Source organism: Dermacentor albipictus, chromosome 1 (assembly GCF_038994185.2).
Source record: "Dermacentor albipictus isolate Rhodes 1998 colony chromosome 1, USDA_Dalb.pri_finalv2, whole genome shotgun sequence".
Classification (NCBI taxonomy): Eukaryota; Metazoa; Arthropoda; class Arachnida; order Ixodida; family Ixodidae; genus Dermacentor; species Dermacentor albipictus.
This window is the reverse complement of record NC_091821.1, coordinates 461943076-461962612: the sequence shown is the minus strand read 5'-3', so window position 1 is coordinate 461962612 and position 19537 is coordinate 461943076. Positions and strand designations below refer to the sequence as shown.

General features: G+C 47.3%; 1 protein-coding gene across 15 annotated transcripts in view; it reads right to left on the bottom strand.

Annotated features, from left to right (window-relative positions):
* LOC135902791 (coiled-coil domain-containing protein AGAP005037-like) overlaps nucleotides 1-19537 on the bottom strand; it is a 583363-nt gene that overhangs the window by 308048 nt on the left and 255778 nt on the right. The gene's annotated exons all lie outside the window — the stretch shown is intronic.

Here is a 19537-nt window from a genome sequence, read left to right as displayed (position 1 = left end):
GACGGCGGCGATGAGCCTCCGCTTCGGCGGCGCGAACTGCAGGGTCTCCTCGGCGGCGGCGATGAGCTTCTGCTTCAGCCTCGCTTACTGCTGGTTGCTCTCGACGGCGGCGATGAGCCTCCGCTTCGGCGGCGCGAACGGCAGGGTCTTCTCGGCGGCGGCGCTTAGCCTCTGCTTCGGCGACGCGTACTCCTGGATCATCTCGACGGCGGCGACGGTAAGCTTCTGCTTCGGCGGCACGCACCTCTGGATTCTGACGGCGACGGCGCTGGGCCTCTGCTCTGGCAGCTCGTTTAGCAGCAGCAGCAGCAGCAGCAGACGGAGGACTTCCATCGGTCGTCTCGCTCATGGCTCAGAAAGAACTGGCAGATAATTTCGCAGTGGCGAACGGCAGCGGCAATTTCGGCTCGGGCGGTGCACATATACAGATCCGCTGCCACCGATCTGGCTCTCTGATTGCCACCGCACAGGGCGAACGGCAGCGGCAATTTCGGCTCGGGTGGTGCACATATACAGATCCGCCGCCACCGATCTGGCTCTCTGATTGCCACCGCACAGGGGTTGCATTGGAGGAGGAGCGAAGAAAGGACTTAAGTTCGAGCCGGCGCTTTGACAACCGGAGACTCGCAGGAAGAGGGGGGGGCGGCGTGTACACCCAGCGGCAAACGATGGGGGCAGAAGCGCGCGCAGCAAGCGGACAACACGATAAAGGGAGGAGGGAAGAGATAGCAGCGACTGACTGATGCCGCTGACGCCAATAGGGAGTCAACCCCAGCTGCGGAGTTGGTTTCAGGGACAACGCCGCCGATGCCGACACAAACAATATGATACCCTCGCTTCCGCAGCGCTAAGAACCAGGTCTAGCCGTGGGAAGGTGGTCACGTATTCGTCGACGTGCCGGGGCCTACGTGAAATAACCGGCGCCTCGGCAACTGAAGAGCACCCTATCCGCCACACAAGAACAGGGGGGGGGGACCCTTTCCTCCTCTTTCTGCATGGAGGCGACGGTGTTCTATGCAGTCACGTTATCTTGACTCTCTAGCGGCGTCAGCGGCATCCAGCGGTATCAGTCGGTCGCTGCTAGCGCTGGGGGGATGAAAGGGGGGCGGAGCTGGTTACGAGGCCGACGACAACGCCGACGACGACGCGAAACCCAGGAACGGACGCCAAAGTGCTGTGCTCTAAAATTGATTAAGGAGATGTATACAAAACTGCCAGAAATAAAAACATGCATAGCATAGCGCTTTAAATCAAGCTGGCTAGGTGACTTCGTTTACCGGCCCGTTTCAAAGGGGATGTCAATAAATTGTCATCATCAGCCGCAGCAGCATGCTTGCGAAGCGCTTGCTAGCTGCCGCGGAAACAGACCCTGTACGCCCACCCTAGCCCACGAGGAATCACTCGATTAGTGTTCCTGTTATGCGCAGCAGAGCTGCGCATAACTTTACTGGTGCCGCTCGCACCGCTATTCGCCGAGCGCTATCACGTGGTACAAAAATGACGTCAAATGTTCAACTGCGAAACTGCGAAGCCAACTCTACGGGCGCGGCGCCGACTGGTTTCTGTGAGTGCCATCGAAATTGCAATCGGCGAACCGTCGAGCGTGAGTTGCACTGATCGTCTGCGGGTTGCAGGTACGGTATTCGACGATATTAAGTTGATAACTTTGGTGAAGTGGTACGAAACGCATCATTTTGACACTTGTATTCCAGTATGACGGGGTGCAGCGCACCAAACTGCACAAATCGCACGGAAGGTGGCAAAGCTTTCTACGCGGTGCCGTGCGCACGGACGAGACCGGCCGGCTCCGAAAGGGACCAGGATGTGCGAGGTGCGTTCGCCTTGTTTACAGAGGTGAGTTCGGCTTGTTTACAGTAGAGCAGCATTCATCTCGAGTACCAGTCCTGTACACGCTGAAATGCGTATGCCTGGCATGAGACGTTTTCCCTTTGTGCATTTTTTATAGTATACGTGCAGCGCGACACAGACACGGGGCAAAGGATGGACGACACGTCTGTGCCGCGCTGCACATATACGCAAGAATGTAAACTGACCAACTCACCCAATTCGCTGTGTAGCTTGTACGATTGTTCTGACTATGCGGCTCTATAACAGTGTGTTCAAAACAGAGTAAATACTAGATGATACAATTTGGCAGCTGCATCCTGGCTTTTCTGTGCTCTTTTCTTTTTTTTTTGGCGTTCTAATTTTTCATGTAAGGTCGATTAATGTACTCGTGTTCGTTGTTCTGTAGTATGCGAAAACATCGTGCGCTCCCGCTGATGAAACAGCTGTGATAGCTTCAGCATTTACCGCCCGCAATATGTTGCTTCTTTGATCAGCCTTAGTCGCTGTGAAGAATGTGAAATTATTTTTGTACGTTTGATAAGCACTGTGTTATAGTAAATTAACCTCAGTAGTATGACGAGATAAAGAAAAATCTGTTTTCATATTACAGTGTGCAATGTGTGTATAATTACTTTGCAACTTTGCTATCTTGGTGTGGTTAGTGGAATAAAAATAACCGGGTGTTACTCTTAATAACTTGTTACCTTTCCACTGGCTTTGAATTTTGCCCCCAAGGCTCCAGGAACCATCACTCATCCCCTGCTGCCACCAGCCATTGCTCATCCATTCCCTTGTACGAAATAAATTTGATGCAGAAGGTCATGCATCTTGAATCCTTTTCCACTCGCAGATTTGCTGCTACGAAGCAGCTGTTAAGCTTCCGGTATGAATAGTAAAAATAAGCTTTGCATAAAATGTGTGTATGTGAACATTTGAAATGCGTTCAGATCTACGTGTCTGTACCGCATATATCCAAAACGTGCAGCAGCTGCGAATGACGCTTAGTGATGAATGACGGTCACGGTTAACGGTCACTGACATAACTGCTGGCACCATAGTTCTCTTAACCACGATCATTATACGTCTGGTTCCGCCAGCCAAAATTTGCTGGCGGGACAACCTTTAAACATTTAAAACAACATTTAAAACATTTCTTGTCTTCCGGCCTCCGCGAGAAAACTTCATATGCATGCTGAAAAACATTGTACCGCTTTTTGTTGCAAGGTAATGCGCGTTTGCACGCGAATTTTTGAGCTGTTCGGGCCACGGGCCTAGTCAGGATTTTATTTCGAGGGATAGAGAGGGGCCCTGCTCCCACATGTACGTTCGTGCGTGTGTTTATATATGTGCGTGTATATATGTGCATACAAACTAAACATTTGGGGGGGTTGGCACCCCTCCGGCTGCGCCAATCGTTCGAGCGTAGCCTACATTAAAAAGTGTCATCTTGCTCACCATTTGCGAACGATTGCCGAATGTAGCTCATGACCAGCAGGGAAGAAAGCAAATGGAACAACGCGCTGCATTTGCCTCCTACGCGCTCGAGGAGTTGCTTCACAGCAGAGCTGGAACACAACGGCGGACCTATGCGCAACTCTGGTCCCTGCGGGAGCGTATAGAAGGATTCTACACTCGATGTGAGGTGCGCGCCGCCTAAAGTCGATACGTACGCACTTATCATGGCAGGCAATAGCATGGCACACGACTGAGAAAATCACAATGTAATGCGAAGGAATTCAATCATCAAGACCAGTATGTGCACCTTCATTAAATTATGGTGTTTTACGTGCCAAAAACACGATCATATTATGGCGCATGCCGTAGTGGGGGGGGCTCCGGAATTTTGGACCACCTGCAGTTATTTAGAGTTCTCCTAAATCTAACCACACCGGTCTTCTTGCATTCCGGCCCTATCCAAATGCGGCAGCCGTCGCCGGGATTTGATCTCGCGACCTCGTGCGTAGCAGCCTAACACCATAGACATTGAGCAACCACGGCGGGTAACGTACGCCTTCCAGAAGTGCCTGGATTTAAAGTGGACGGAAGCATCAACCGGTCAGCAGTCGAGATAAGCAAGAGACGCTTAGAGTATCGGCGAAAAAAAAATCAGGGAGGAGATTGATACGACCGGATAATGTACCAGCATTGGTAGCGGTACAAGGTAGATAGAGAAGTCTTGAGGAAGAAAAAGAAGATTAAGGACATGTATAAAAAAAAAGCTAGAATGATAAACATGTATAACATACCTGATTAAATCAGGCAGACTAGGTGACTGTTTATCACATCGCCGTCTCACAGGGGATGCCAATAAATCAGCAGCAGCATCGTATCGTGCCACATGTCAGGCGATACGAGATGCGCGCCGCGTAGCGTCGATACGTGCAAGCTTTGCACTGCGGTTGCGTTGTACTCCACCAGGTGTCACGACATGCAGCACTTGCATCGTACCTTGACACGTGTCAAGGGATGTGACATGTGCGCTGCGTGGTCTGGATCCCTGTGTTTACCCTTCCGTACACGTTATGGCGCCTCCTCGCAATGGAGTACAAACCGCAGCTGAAGAAGCGAATCGTAAAGCTACGCGCGCGGCTGCAACCAGGCAGCGTCGGGCTCAGCAGACCGCTGTGCAGAGAGCAGGACAAGCCGCAGCACGCCTCCTACGGCGGGTGCACCGTTCAGATCGTTCTCGTGGAAACGACGCGAAGATACCTCGCCGCAAAGACCTCCTAGTACGTGCTGCCGAAAATGAAGCTCCGATGGAGTCGCTCCTCCAGCTAACGCTGTGACTGTGCTGCGTGTGTCTCCCGGGCCCGCGACTTCTTTTCCAAAACGGCTGGCTTGTGCGAGCACCTTTGACTGTGTGGGGCTGTCCGCGCACGCGCACAGATTCACCGCCCCCCCCCCCCCCCTCTCTCTCTCTCTCTCTCTCTCTCTCTCTCTCTCTCTATATATATATATATATATATATATATATATATATATATATATATATATGTATGTATGTATGTATATATACCCGCAGTGGTTGCTCAGTGGCTATGGTGTTGGGCTGCTGAGCACGAGGTCGCGGGATCGAATCCCGGCCACGGCGGCCGCATTTCGATGGAGGCGAAATGCGAAAACACCCGTGTACTTAGATTTAGGTGCACGTTAAAGAACCACAGGTGGTCGAAATTTCCGGAGTCCTCCACTACGGCGTGCCTCATGATCAGAAAGTGGTTTTGGCACGTTAAACCCCATAATTTAATTATATATATATATATATATATATATATATATATATATATATATATATATATATATATATATATAACTATCTATAGCTATCAGTAGCATGTTACTGAACTGAGACAACTAGCGAAGTTTTAAGCTTGTCTCACTTTTATTTGAAATTTCGTATCTTTTGTAAGTGCTTAGAAAATAGTTCGTACATTAAGATTGTAGCCGCCCATCGGTAAAACCCAAATCATTAAGGTGTGCCAAAATAACTTATTTTTCCTTGGTTACAATACAGAAACTTTCAATACGCATGTATTAAAAAATTCTCAGAAATGCACACCGAAATAAGAAGAGTTAAGCTGTTTGACTAGAATAAAGTTCTGTATACAGCGAAAGAAGGCAACTTTTGCCGCGAGAAAAGGCTTCATGAGCCAGAAAGACGCAGAAAGTAAAATCTGTAGCGCTGAAGTGCCCGCACCGGCGCGTTGTGACGTCGTAACTTTCAACAACGTCTGTTAGGGCTCACCTAATCACATTAAAACAGATGGGGCTTTACGTGTCAAAACCACAATCGCAACATGAGGCACGTCATAATGGGGATCTTCCGATTTAATTTTGACCACGTTGGTTTCTTTAACGCGCACGTTTTTAATATACATGCGCGAGCGTTCTTGCATTTGGGCCACACGCAAATGCGATCGCATCGACTGCAGTCTAACCTCCCACCTCGAGCTCAGCCATAGCCACCTAGAAAAATTTTTTTTTTATAGGTGGCTTTGGCTCAGCAGAGTGACCGTTCATTGCTACTAAGCTATCACGGGGAATCCGGGCCACATTTAATTGTCTATCGGTATAAGAGCGACACGTCAAACTTGAGGATTCTGCAAACTCTTCTGCAGGTATCACAACAGCCAAAATGCGAGAAAATATTTCCAACTCATTGACATTAGACTGATGCACCGGTGATTACCTTTCCGCGTGAGCATTAGAAAACAATACGAAATGGAAAGTATTGGCCTTCACTTGCTGCAGTAATAATCAATATTTCATAGGCGAAATGAAAGAAAGTAAATTATTTGAAAGAACATCATACCTGTCCAAAACAGAGCGCAGTCCGTTAGCGTTTCTTTAGCGTTACTTCGTACATGTTATAGAACATTAAGGTTGTATATAACTCCACGGTGCAGCTCGTCAATGAGCGACACGTGAAGGGTTACCAGGTAGTGTGTACTGGGCGGTTCACTTAGAAATACGTTCTACGGACAGCGCAAGCAATAAATGTCCGAACGTGTCGAACATCGACTTTCATTAAATACAAATATAATATACAGAACTACTCGACACATGTTTCGCACTCCCTTAAATTCCTTCTTTTTAACGCGACAACCCGGTAAATGCGAACGGGTTTAAGCGGCTGCGCAATAAATTCTTTATTCAGCCGTTGGTTACTGTGTTTTACAGCTAAATATAGGTGCAATACATTCATATTAACTCGAAAACATAATTAATTAGTGTAATAATAGAGGCAACGAAGCTTGAAAAGAACGTTCATTCGACATTTATCGCAAGTGTGCGCCGTTACTAAGTTTCCTTTCGCGGTATTTCACCACTGGAGCTGGAATTATTGAAAGTGCCAACATGGATGGCACGTCCAAACACACCGTTCGGTCGCCAGCGAAAATCATGAGGTGCCTGAATGGAAATGCAAATCTTCGGCAGTTTCGTTAAGCGGGAACCCCTCTGAGCCCGAACTGATAACCTGCAAAGGATAGACAAGGCACGAATGAGCCTATAGCTTTAGGACACGTTCACTGCCCGTACAATGGGCTTCGCCGCATATCTGAGCTGAATTAGAAGCGCGCGCCCTCTGTGCGTCTCATTCATTGCAAAGTCCTTACGCTTTCGCGTTCAAAATGTGGAGCTCGCGCGGACTGTCTCTATTGATATGCAAAGAGCGTGTCAGCAGAACTCATTTCAGGCATTACAATAGAAACGTACCGCACACGTGCGCTATTCACTCTTTTTTTTTTTTTCTGAGAGGCTACGTTAGCACACATGGCTCTCGGGTCTCTTTCACTGCAAAGAAGCAGGGCGAATTATAAACGGTGTATTCAGAAAACGGCTGCCCCCGTGCTGTGTACGCACCGGCTGTCCCACATAAATTGTGCCAAAATAATAAAATAATAATATTAAAGTGCCACGTAGCTGGACAGAACCAAGGTAATGTTCTTTGCCGTCGCTTCGAGCAAGTCAGAATATATTTTGTATTTTGACCAATTACAGACTTAGTTATTGTTAATTATTTTACTTCGCGAACATCATATTACGAGCAAAATTATCAATCAGACAGTCCAAGGCAATCATGAAAAACTCCCGATCGATCTTTGTGTTGCTCAATACGTGCTACATTAAAGCGTTTTCTAAGCGTTAAAGAAACACGCCAAAGCACGACAAATTGCTGCGCGACTAGTCTCGCGGCACACACACAGAGACAAAGAGAGAGTGAATGAGAGAGAGAAATTATGCCTAGTGGGACTTCTGTGACAGTGCGTCAACATTCTTTTCAGTCGATCATGCACACATACGTCTCTGACGTATCCGACCGTGTCTAGTCTTATGGTGGCGACGCTTGCTCGGTTTCGTTCTTTGTGTGTGTTTCGTTGTCACCCTTACACACACACGCGCGCGCGCGCACACACACACGCACACACAGACACTTGGCCCAGAGAAAGAGGGGAAGGGAGGGTGGGGGGATGATTCGCCGAGCAGCCGCACCGGGAGTCGGAAGGCCGAGTGTCGGAATGAGGAAATGAATTAATGAACAACTTTATCTATAGGATTAAAACCCTACAGGACCTGTGGTTACATTTACATGCGGTAGACCTCAGTGACCTACACGGTCCATCGCAGAGCGTCGTCCTGCAGACCAGTCTCGGAGCTGCCTAGGGCTCCACAATCTTAAGGCGGGGGGGAGGGGAGGGGGTGAGGGCATTCTAGAAGTATGTGATTATCGTTAGCAGAGGAGGCTGCGCAACGATAACAGCCGGGATCCAGAAATTTATCGGGGTATAGTGTATTCAGGAGTGACGAAGAAGTGACGGCGTGTGTCTGCAGTTGTCTCCATAGGATTTCCAATTCCTTAGAGTGGGGAGAAATGAGAGTGGGCGAAGTGTATTGAGATTACTTGCAGTGTTAGCAGATGTCGTGGTATGTATTGAGTCTATCACGCGATGCGCTGGTCTCAGCCTCCCCTTGTGTTGTCGGTATCCGATTCGTTAAACCTAGGGCGCAAGCATGGGCGGCTTCGTTGCCTTACAGGCCCCCGTGCGCTGGAGCCCAAGCAAATGCAACTTCTGACTGAATTATGGACTAGCGTGCGATGATTCCAACCAGTCTGCCGGTACACCCGGCTCCACCGTCGCACACGGCTCAATTAGAATCGCTGATGGCAGCGGTGGCCGAGGGTAAAGTGAGAGCCGGTGCTATGGCTGCCTCTTCTGTCTCCTCCGAGAAGGGGCTGCATGTAGAGGAAAATAATTACGCAATAGTTCATTAAAATTTATACGGTGACGCTATGGTTCAATTCAGAGGGCAGAAAAAAGAGGGGATCTCAGGCCCGTGCATATTTAGAGCTACGAGTGAAGAAGCCAAAACTGGTTAATCGCGTTTTGTGATAGCGCGCTGCGTTCAGACGCAAGGACGTGACAGCGTAGCCCGCCGTCTGTGGCCTAGTATACGTGAGCTGGTGCCATCGTAACAACGGAGACCGGTTTGAACAAAGGCCCCATGCACATCCAGGTGCAGCGCGTGGACGATGAGGCGATGTGTTCTGCGTACGCACTCCTACGAAAGCAGAGGTCTGGAAGCGAAGTGTTGTCGTTGCCAAAAAAACCCCTCTACGACAGACATTTTGTCAGATTGGTGAGCATAGCTACAAATGTGTTTTTCTTTTTGCTTCGAAAATGTTTGTAATCGACAAAACTGATGCAGGCCTCATAAAAAGGGGCAGCCCTTCCTGTATTTGCAACCACTGTAATCAGAGTACTTTCGGTGAGGTATACGATCAGCACTACCAAATTCCAGCGTGTTGCCGGCTTTTCACTATCTCACAGTGTGTCCTTTTTGGATTGGCTGAAGAAGCAAACATTCGGTGACAACATGACGGGTTTTGTCACTGCTACCACAAGAGGCCTGGTTCTGCTCTCTGAAACTGACAGCAAAATTTGCCATCGGAACAACACCCCCCTATCCCCCCATCACTACGCACCTACGCACACACACGCAGTGATACCACACGTAAAGGTTATATACGGGGCACTCATTTTTAACTTATGCAGAATTTTTAAAATGTCACCTGCACCAGATAGCATACTTGTACCCCTTGAGCTGGATTGCTCGAAGCGGCTCACACTATTCTCGAGCGATAAATCGAAATGCACAGTCGGCTAATTAAGAGAAATGCACTAATGAACTTTGTCGAATAATCAATTTACGGCGCACATTGCAATTTGAGAATTGTAGCCGGCGAGCTTGCAAGGCATGTCCGCTTGGAACAAACTTTGAGGATGGCACGGGTTTCGAGACATGCGCCGTCACAAAAGCGATGAAAATAAGCTGTTGTCGCACTTACTTTTTTAACAAAACGCTCTTGTATGTATTAAAGCACAAAAGTAACTGGGATGTTATGTATTTCGTCGCACACATTGCCAATGAAATCGGGGCAGCGTCGTACGCCGCGCCATTTTCGACCAGCCACCGCAATCTAAGCAAGGAGAAGCGGACCAATCACATACGCCGGCATAACTCTCCTCACTTAGTTATCTACTTTCACTGCGCTAGCTCGGCCCCAGCGAATCCCTTTCCACTGCTGCGCGCTCCTCGCCCAATGCCTCCTACGTGGCACAAGGCCGGTGCACATCGATGCATGACATTATGCTACCTCATCCGGCTGCCATAGAATCTAATGGGGATGTTCCCGAGTAAACCGCGGTGATTTTGACGTCAGCGCTTTCGTCATGCCAGGCTTTGCAAAGGAAATTTCGGTCCTTGCAGCGTGACGTCATAAAGCGGAGTGCACATGCCTGCTATCTAGGAAGCGTTGCTTCGCCTGGTGCCGGCCGAAAAATCTGTCAAGGCACACAATGTTATTGGCCCTCTAAGCAAACAAAAGTGACCTCCCATAGACGCGGAGAGCGTTTGGCTGGCAGTTCAAACAACACTGCGGGTCACCGCCCGACGCTTGCGTCGGCGGTTACGTAATGTTGCGTCAGCATATTCGAATAAAGTCATAATAAAATTGATGTACGTTATACGGCCCCTGCATGCTTTTGAGAAGTCACTTAACTTTTTACTTCGTGATTGACTTGCGAAGAAGACAGCCGTACGCATTTCGAAAAGTTAATTAACCTTTAACAAGGTCCGTAACCAGGAGCCCTGGTGTGTTTTTTTTTTTTTTTATTCTCACGCTGACAATGCGGACATGTCTGTTCAGAGAAAAGGCAGTTGGCAGGGAAAGGAGATTGCATCAGACACAATTTTGCGCTCGAATCCAAGAAGGAACTTGCGTGCGAAAAAGCGGGAGGTATGAACAAAGACGTGATATTGAACCGCTAGATGCGATATTCTGGATACGTTGTCAAGGAAGAGAATGTACTGTAGGAAGCTACGTCTGGGGAAGGGGGGGGGGGGCGGCAAGCCTACTGTATAACCGAGCAAAGCAGGGAGATTGCACGCGTGATACAACTGACAGTGCCACCACCCAGTAACTCATCTTCGCGAAGGCGCAAGGAAGTTGGTGTGCAGTTAGTAAGGTTTCAGTTGTCTGATGCATTCAACCAAACGCAGAAATCGAAAAAGGACAAATATGAAGTATGAGAGAAGTGGAAATTGTGTGAAGGGAGTGGTGGTGGTGGTGGTGGGGGGGGGGGGGGGATGCTATGTAGGGCGCTCCGTCGTGTTCCCTGCTGGATATCTTTTTTAATTCTTATTTTGCGTAGAATGTAGAATGTGCAATTTTGTCACTTCCGTAAACACGCGATCTCTTTTGTCGATCGGCACCAACAATTTAGTGACGCCAAGAACATTTTCGTTCCACGCCTCAGTGAAAACTAGGTTCCAGGGCTATGTTGCACAGGATACCCGACGGCACTACCATAGAAAGGAATTATAAGCAGCCGAAGCGCAGTGCACATATTCGTCGAACAAACCGGGATGGTGTGATCACGAGTAATCCAACTCCGCCGCTTCTGTGGACGTGCCTGTAAAACCCTCTCCGTGTGATTAATGGGGTGAGCCCGTCTTGCAATGTTTTCCTCGGTGCCACTACTGTAGGAAAGTGGCGCAAATAGACGAACAAGGATAGTCGACGTAGAATAGGTGGGCCTTCATATATGTACACACAGGCTCAAGAGCAGGGTGCGGGCTTGCGTATTTAGGGCACCCTAGAAAAGAGGGGTATCCTGCACCACGTATACTGGCACCAACACATAATTTAATAGAGCGAATGAATAAAAAAATATAAGAGCGAATGAAAACCAATAAGGAGGAGCGCCGTTGGTTGCCTTCCTTTCTTTTATTTTCTCCCCGCTTTTGTTTGTGAGTGGACGGGGCAGAGCGTACGAGTCGATAAATGGGCCCTTAACTTGAGAGCGCAGTTGCCGATTGTTTTAGTCTGTGCAAGGAGGTAACTTACCTCTTGGTCGGACTATACTATATTGCCTCAGCACTCGCACTTTTCCTAGTCTCAAACACGGTGCTTCTATAAAACGCCGAATTTACAGCTGTCCTCAAACTCGGGTGGAGGAGCGCTACAGAAAGCAGCCTTGTCACAGCGAAGGCGCATTTGTCATGCCCGTGGGACGCTGCAGTGCAGTGCGAAAAAAAAAAAATCGCTGGAGTCACGATAAACGCTCCTGCTCAACGCCGGCTTATAGGGTACGTGCGCACATTGCAAAACGTGGTAGTGTGAAGTTGCGCTATGAGAAGCTCCTGACGCTGCACATCCCTCCCTTGATGACAGGAAGTATTGACTGTTCGTAATTGATATTAAAAAAAGTGCTTCCGTCCGTTTATCATTGAGTTTACTCCGCGGCGCTTCTGTGACAACAGGGTAAGATGAATGAACATCATGATACACTTGATTGCTTCTCCACTTTTTTAACGTATTTCTCAGCGTTTTCTGCTCATGAAGCAGTTCCTATAGACTCTCTTTTTGTCTAGCTCTTTGCTGACGGAACTCTACACGTATGCGACGATTATGCCGACGGATTCTCGAGGCAAAGTTACCGACCCGGATCGATACGATGTGCGACATGATAGTGTAGCGCTTCTTGTCCAAATTTTCGCCACAGATTTTTGAGATTGCCGGTAAAATTCTATCCACTAACCTACCTTTCGGCAGACTGGCGCCTAACCGCGGCCCGGCTATAAATTGTTGTCCCTCCCTCCGCCTTGCCGTCGCTTGCTTTCTTTTTTTTTGTATTCTTTAAGAAGACAGGAGCAGGATACCAAATAGATTCACATAAACAGTACCACATGCGCATGTAGCCTCTTCGCAAAACAAGGAATCTGACATTGCGTATTTCGGGCACTACATGCTCACTGAATAAGCGTTCCGTCGGCTTGATGTGTTAGTTAAGCGTGTCTACATATGTACGTCCCCCTTGAGTTCAAGAGGCTGCGCAGGCTGATGAAAAAACTCAAGTCTCACCGTAAAGATTCATCGTTGTATATGATTCGAAAACAGAAAAAGAAGAAAAAGCTGCACGCCCAATAGGTTTCGGTATACCAACTTTATCGAATGCGCTTGAAATCCTTGCGAAACAGTGCGCTGCAAAAAAAAAAGAAAGAAAGAACAGAAAGAATGCAGAAGATAATAAATAAGGAAATAAAAAAAATCTTAAATTGCAACATTGAAGTGTGCATAGCTTTTCGCATAACTTTTGAATTGATGTCCCTTGAAAAGAGAAGCACTTTCGGGAATTGCAGTCATTGAACTGGTAGCGTCTGAAGCAGATACGCGCTTCTCTTCTGCTCAGTGATGTCGGACATTTGATATATGTGGAGAAATATGCGGCATGCAGGAGCCCACGTCCAGAATATCTTTGGCCAGCGCGTTAGGGCCGGTGCTAAATAAGTAATACATCCAGAAACTAGCCTCGGGCAACAATGACTCATTTTACTTTCCAAGTCTGCTTTTCGTGGAATACGCACGCTACGGTGCAAAGAATACGGCGCAAAGAATACGGTGAGCGAATGCAAATTGAATGAACATCGGGGCCGGAGAACATTGCGAAAAGAAAACTGCCATGGCGAAAAAAAAAGCAAAGCAAAAGAAGAAAGGAATCGACGCTTTGAAAGTTGGAGGAAGTAGGAGCGAATGCTTGCGAAACTTAGAGCTGTCGCTTGTGAGTTTTAACCGCTTCTTGACTCGGTGACACTTCGCATCTCAACAGTGTATTGTCCCCCCCCCCCCTCTTTTTTATTTTGCTGAATTTTTTATTCAGTTTCGACGTAGTCGAGCCATCAGTGTAGATGGGTGAACTATGTGGTTGGAAGAAATTAGGAAACGTGCAGGCGTAGGATGGTGTCAGCTGGCACAAGACTGAAGATCCATGGGAGAGGCCTTCGTCCTGCAGTGGACAGAAATATGCTGCTGGCGACGATGGTGAAGAAAAATTCCGGTGAAGATGACGATGACGACGACGAAGTGGAGGATGGCGATGCGAATAAAACGAGCGAAGCCGCTGATAGGTTGATTAGGAGGATGATTTCTTGCTTTACATATATGGCTGCCGAGTTGCGCTCTATTTCCGAGCGGCACATGAAATGCCAATGCTTTTTATGTTTCATCACATCCTTGGCGTCAGGTAGAAGCAATTTTTTTTGCGTATTGATTGTACTACTCAGCGCAAGTGCTGGCAGATGGGAGAGCACTAGGTTAACTCCAGGATATGGATCCTGGGCTGACGACACTTCCCACGGGCGCAAGCCGGAAGAGGGCGGAAGATGACTTCGGCGGGGCGTGCTTTCTTTTTTTTTTCCTTTTCCTTTCGTTTAATAAAAAAAAGTATTTCTCCTTCAGTGGAAGATGCAGGAATGCAGTCCTGTCACGTCAGACTCTAACAAGTCAACATGCACATAGTCGACCACTGAAGAAATAGTGTTCTGTATGAATCATTTTTGGCCCACGGATGTTCGTGCGCGAAAAGCTCTGAGCAGGAAGTCGGCTTTGCCTCATGACTCGTTTAATGGTGGAGCCCACCTACAGGACGATGCAAACGACTTAGTCGGCTAAGCAGTTTGGCTGGGTGCGCTGAAAGTATCTAGGTTAAACCAAGGAAGTTATATAAAGCTTCTGCAGGGGCAGTCCCAGCCACCGCTTACGGGAGCGAGTGAAACCGTCGGCGGCCATATTGTTAGAGGCAGAAGGGCACGGCTCCAGCACAGGCGGCCGCGGTTTACGCGCGGCCTTCCGTGTGTTTGCCGTTCCGCGATGAGAAATAAAAAAAAAAAAAGAAACGCCCTTAGAAAGTATATCAGCCTCCACTTGCGTGTCTCTGTTGTCAAAGAAAAGACATTCCTGCGTCGATTTATTGCCGCGTGCTCTGAGAAAAGCGGAACGCTTCGCCATTCGCACTTCCTCGCTTGGCTAAGTTACGAACGGCCTCTCCGTACTAACTAAGCGTGTGCAGTGTAAGTACGTAATGCACATTCGTCACAGTTTACCCACACATTGACGTGTAAGGCGTTGATAGATGCTATAGGTGTTGTTGCGTGGCGTGTCAAGTGAACGGTCTTCCGAAGTCGCGCGGTACATCAGCCCGCAATGTGCCTAAAGTGTTGCCGTGTCCAATCGTGTCGCGGAGATTTATTAAGTGATGTTTGTCCAATAACATTGGGGAATGTTGTGGACGACGCTCTCGCCGACAGGGATATATACGTCAGTACTCGCCCTTTAACTTTATTTTGCGACGGCAGTTGGAAGCAACGATGAATAAACTTTCGCGCATCAGCTTTCTTGGGTTGTTTCATGTTTTTATAGCAATCATTTCTGTTGGTATAGTAATTTATTTAGGAAGCAATTTATTTTCTTTCTTCTGAGAGACCGAAAGTCGCCTTCGCGTTATATTCCCTGCTGCACTACTGACGTGCAAATACGGTAATCGCTCTTTATTTTACTACACGACATTACCTAGCATGCTTTACGCAAGGCATCGCAAGCTACGTGTTTATCATCCTGAATTACTTCGTAGCCATATGCTGAAGACAGAGCTTGCGTCATGAACTTCACTCTGGACGTTCATCTATAGTTCATATGTGCTCAGAAAAATTCATGCCACTCATCTGTCTCGTCTAGAAATTTTTATGTTAACACACGCGACAACTGTAACATCAGTCCGAAATGCTACACAAACATAGGAACAGCAGAAAACATTTCCAATTGACACCCGAACTTTTACAATGCATAATGGTTGGCTATACAAGCCAAGTTTGTAACTCAGGTTCTGCGTCATTAACTTTCAGATATTACAATCCTGAAAGCAGTGTTAGCGGTTTTTCTTTGCAATTCGCTCGTTTAGTAATCGTAGTTAGGTAGTGTACCTAAAACCTTAGTTAGCACTCTGCAATATTATTGTATAAGGACTCACACTCTTGTGTTTAAGCCCAGCTTTTACAGCAGAATTTCTTGCTGGGCCAGTTGGTTCAACTTATTGAAGAAGAATCCTAAGAAACATAAAGACGGGTACATAAGACGAGTGGTCAGAACGAGCACTGAATTTAATGCGCTTCCCTTCTAAGTGTAGCGCTCGTCCTGTCCACGTGTTCTCCTGTGTACGCGTTTGTCTCGCTGGTTTTCCCCATTAAACAATATTCGCTTCGCGGCACGTACACTGTGCAAACCAATTACAAACTGTATACAAGCTGTACAAACCACTGTACAAACCAGCGCAACCTGAGAGCGCCACAAGCCAGCGGCGAAATCCGATGGTCTTCTTCTAACATGTAGCCCGTGAATACGCTACATAAGAACAGCCCGCAGTGACCTGCAAACGAGTATTTATAGGACGTAAACGTCAATTTAATATTGACGTACGCATATCTTACAGCACCTGTCCAACCGCTGCCAAATGAAGCATACACACGCACGACGTATGGCAGTCCTGAGCGGACGATGCGAACTTAAGTTACAAGAGAAATGTTACACCTGGGGTCATCTTTACACGGTTGGTGCAGCTATAACGTACTGAGGTGTCGCACTGCGCTCGGAGATCTTGCCACAATCAGCTAAACACTGTTGCAACGGCGCACAACCAATCAACACGACGAACATAAGATGTGCTCTGCAACGGCCGCTACGGCTGTTCGGGCATCTTGCCTCTAGCATGATGGCGGTGACCAGCTTCAGTTCTGAAGAGCCATCTGCACTCCAGAAGTTTAAGTATATAGCGTGCTTGGGTTAAACATGTTGACCAGGCTTAATGTTTATTTTTTCGCTTTCTTGCAGCATTCGTAGTCTTCTATACGATTAACTACGATATATTAATGCGATTAGCGTTCTTTCCTTACTTCATGCGTTTGCCAACGTCTGTCTGTGTCTGTGTCTGTCTGTCTGTCCGTCTGTCCGTCCGTCTGTTCACGCTCACTCAGTGCCCCAAGTTGTCTGCCAGCTATTAGCACTAGGTATGCATGTGCTCGTGGCAGTTATGCCGTCGTGGTCGTTCCATCGTGGTTATTCCACATTCTTCATCTGACTATCTACGTCGACTCAGTGGACCAAGATATCTAACAGCTTGGGTCACTATGTACGTACCTACACGTGGTCACGGTGCCGTCGGCGCCGTGCCATCATCGTCATTTAAGCTTTGTCATCCGACTCTGCTCATGCCGTCGTCGTCACGAAATTGTCGCCATACAGTCTTCACGCATTAGTTGTCCTGCCATAGTCGTGAGGCCGTCGTGTTCGTTCCATCGTCATCTCTCCAGCTTCGTCATTTAACTCCGCCATGCCGTCTTTGTGACACAGTTGTCATCGCGTCATCGTCGCAACATACTTGTCGTCATTCTATTCTCCTCACGCTGTGGTCATGGCATTGTCGTTATGGCGTCGTCGTCACACGTTCGCCGCTACGCATACTTCGTGATACCGTCGTCCTGATGGCATCGTGGTCGTTCCGTTGTCGAAAATCTAACTTCGTCATCCGATTCTCGCTATGCCGTGGTCGTCACGCTATTGTCGACTTGCCATCGTTGTCGCAAAGTTTGTTGTCGTATGATTGTCGTCATGCCTTCGTAGTCACTCTGTCGACTTATCTTCGTGTTCACGTCATCCCAATGTCGTCATACCGCCTTCTTCATTCCATCGACGTAGTTTCTTCTTTGTCATTCTATCATAATCATGCTATCGTCATTGAATCGTGATGATGCCGCAGTTGTAATGCCATCGCCGCTATTGCGTCGTCGTCATTCAGACTCTCTTATGCATCCGTTGTCATACCGTTGCGGACGTGCCATTTTCGTTAGTCGAGCTTCGTCATGCGGTTGTCGTCGTACCGTAGTCGGCACACCGTCATCGACATACACTCGTCGTCATTGTCGCTCCAGCTACGTAATTTCGTCGTCCTCCCACCGTAGTCACTAGGCTTATGGGCGACATCGGCAAGCGAGTGCCCTAGCAGTGGGTCGATACCGGAGACAATGTATGATGTCGCTTGTAGCCGAAGCAACGAAAGTCCTAGAATGACCACTGCAGATTTTATATCACCGTCACTTCAGCAATAGTTTATGTCACTACATTGCTCGAAGGCTAATAGCATGACCACCGGCAGTTATAGAGAGATGAGGTCTGACAGTGACAAGAACTTTATTAGAGTGTCCTCAGGAACTTGATTGGGAGGAACCGAAGGCTCCCCAATCAAGTTGGTGGCTTCGCCCACGACGGGACAGGGAGGTGGTGACTCTCCGCGACGTCTGCCGTCATTTTTTTATTGTTTACAGATGAGTACTGAGCACGAAAATTCACATTAGAACTAGGCTGGAGCCCAAGCTGAATATTTTTATGTTCTGTTTTGGATTCAGACGTGAACACTTTCGCCTTGACTCATGTAAGTGCGGTGTTGAGAGCGACAGGGATACTTTTGCAACAGATGTCGGCCTCAGGGACATGCCTTGAGAAAAATATCCAATGAGAAATTCAGTAACGCTCAAAGGGGTTGTATACTGTTTAGCACAAGGTTACCGTTGCGATTCGCGGTCGCTGTGGTCGCATTTTGATGAAAGCGAAATGCGAAAACGCTGGTGTGTCGCGCAGTGGATGCACTTTGAAGAAATTCAGGTGATAAAATGCATTCCAGCACCCTATACTACGTCGTTCCTAGTAACGCGCTGTGCCGGTTTGCACACGTTAAACCCCGCAGTTTGATTTTATTATGAAAGGCGAGAAGAAGCGGAATGAGGCTGAGAGGGGGAAGGAAGGAAAAAGTGGAGAAGGAAGGCAGGGAGGTTAACCAGTTTAGCCTAAACTTGCCTAACCAGTTTAGCCTTGTCCATGATGTGCCCCCTTGTGCACACCCTTTTCCTGAGAGAGGGTGTATAGATAACTGATAAGGAGGCCGATGAAGGTGATAAGGTGTACGATGGGGCGTCCTTCTGCATCACGCACGACGGCTGCTGTGCCCTAATAGTGCACCTAGCACGCTCGCGAGCGTACATGCCATCATAATTTGCATCCACATTGTTCGCCACATTGTTGATAACCTTTGTTTATGCTTTGAAAGAAAATTATAGAAAACTTCGGAGCCTACAGGGCCACAACATGACCCCAGCTGAATATTTTGCGGTTCATTTTACTTTGTTCAAATGAGGCCACATCACTACTGTAAAAGAACTAACGATTTCAGATGTCCTTTCTTTCCTCGCAAAATAACAGAGTTGAACATTCTGCCCATTGAACAACTGACCAGCATTGACTCGATTGAACATATATTTAAATAAATTGGCTGAGTTTTTCATGTTTAATTAACCTGTAGTTGAACCTGCTGCCTAATGAACCTGTTATTATTATTGTTGCTGTTGTTTTTCTACTTACTAATGTCTTGTACTTTTGCACTGCTGAAGCTGTGTTGCATAAGATGATTTTGTTGTATTGTCTGTATAATGAAAAATTTTTCTTCTTTTTTCTAACGTGCTCATCGCAATGTTTTTGTGCTGTACTTCGATTCTACATGTTCGGCTTTATTGCATATGTATCTTACCCCTCCCGCTTGGTCCTTCCAATGCCTGCAGTATTTAATAAATAAATAAATAAATAAATAAATAAATAAATAAATAAATAAATAAATAAATAAAAAATAAATAAATAAATAAATAAATAAATAAATAAATAAATAAATAAATAAATAAAATTAGGAACATACATTCCGGTTACAACTGTCTATATAGTGTGCGCTGTTGTTGGTATAAAATGAAATAT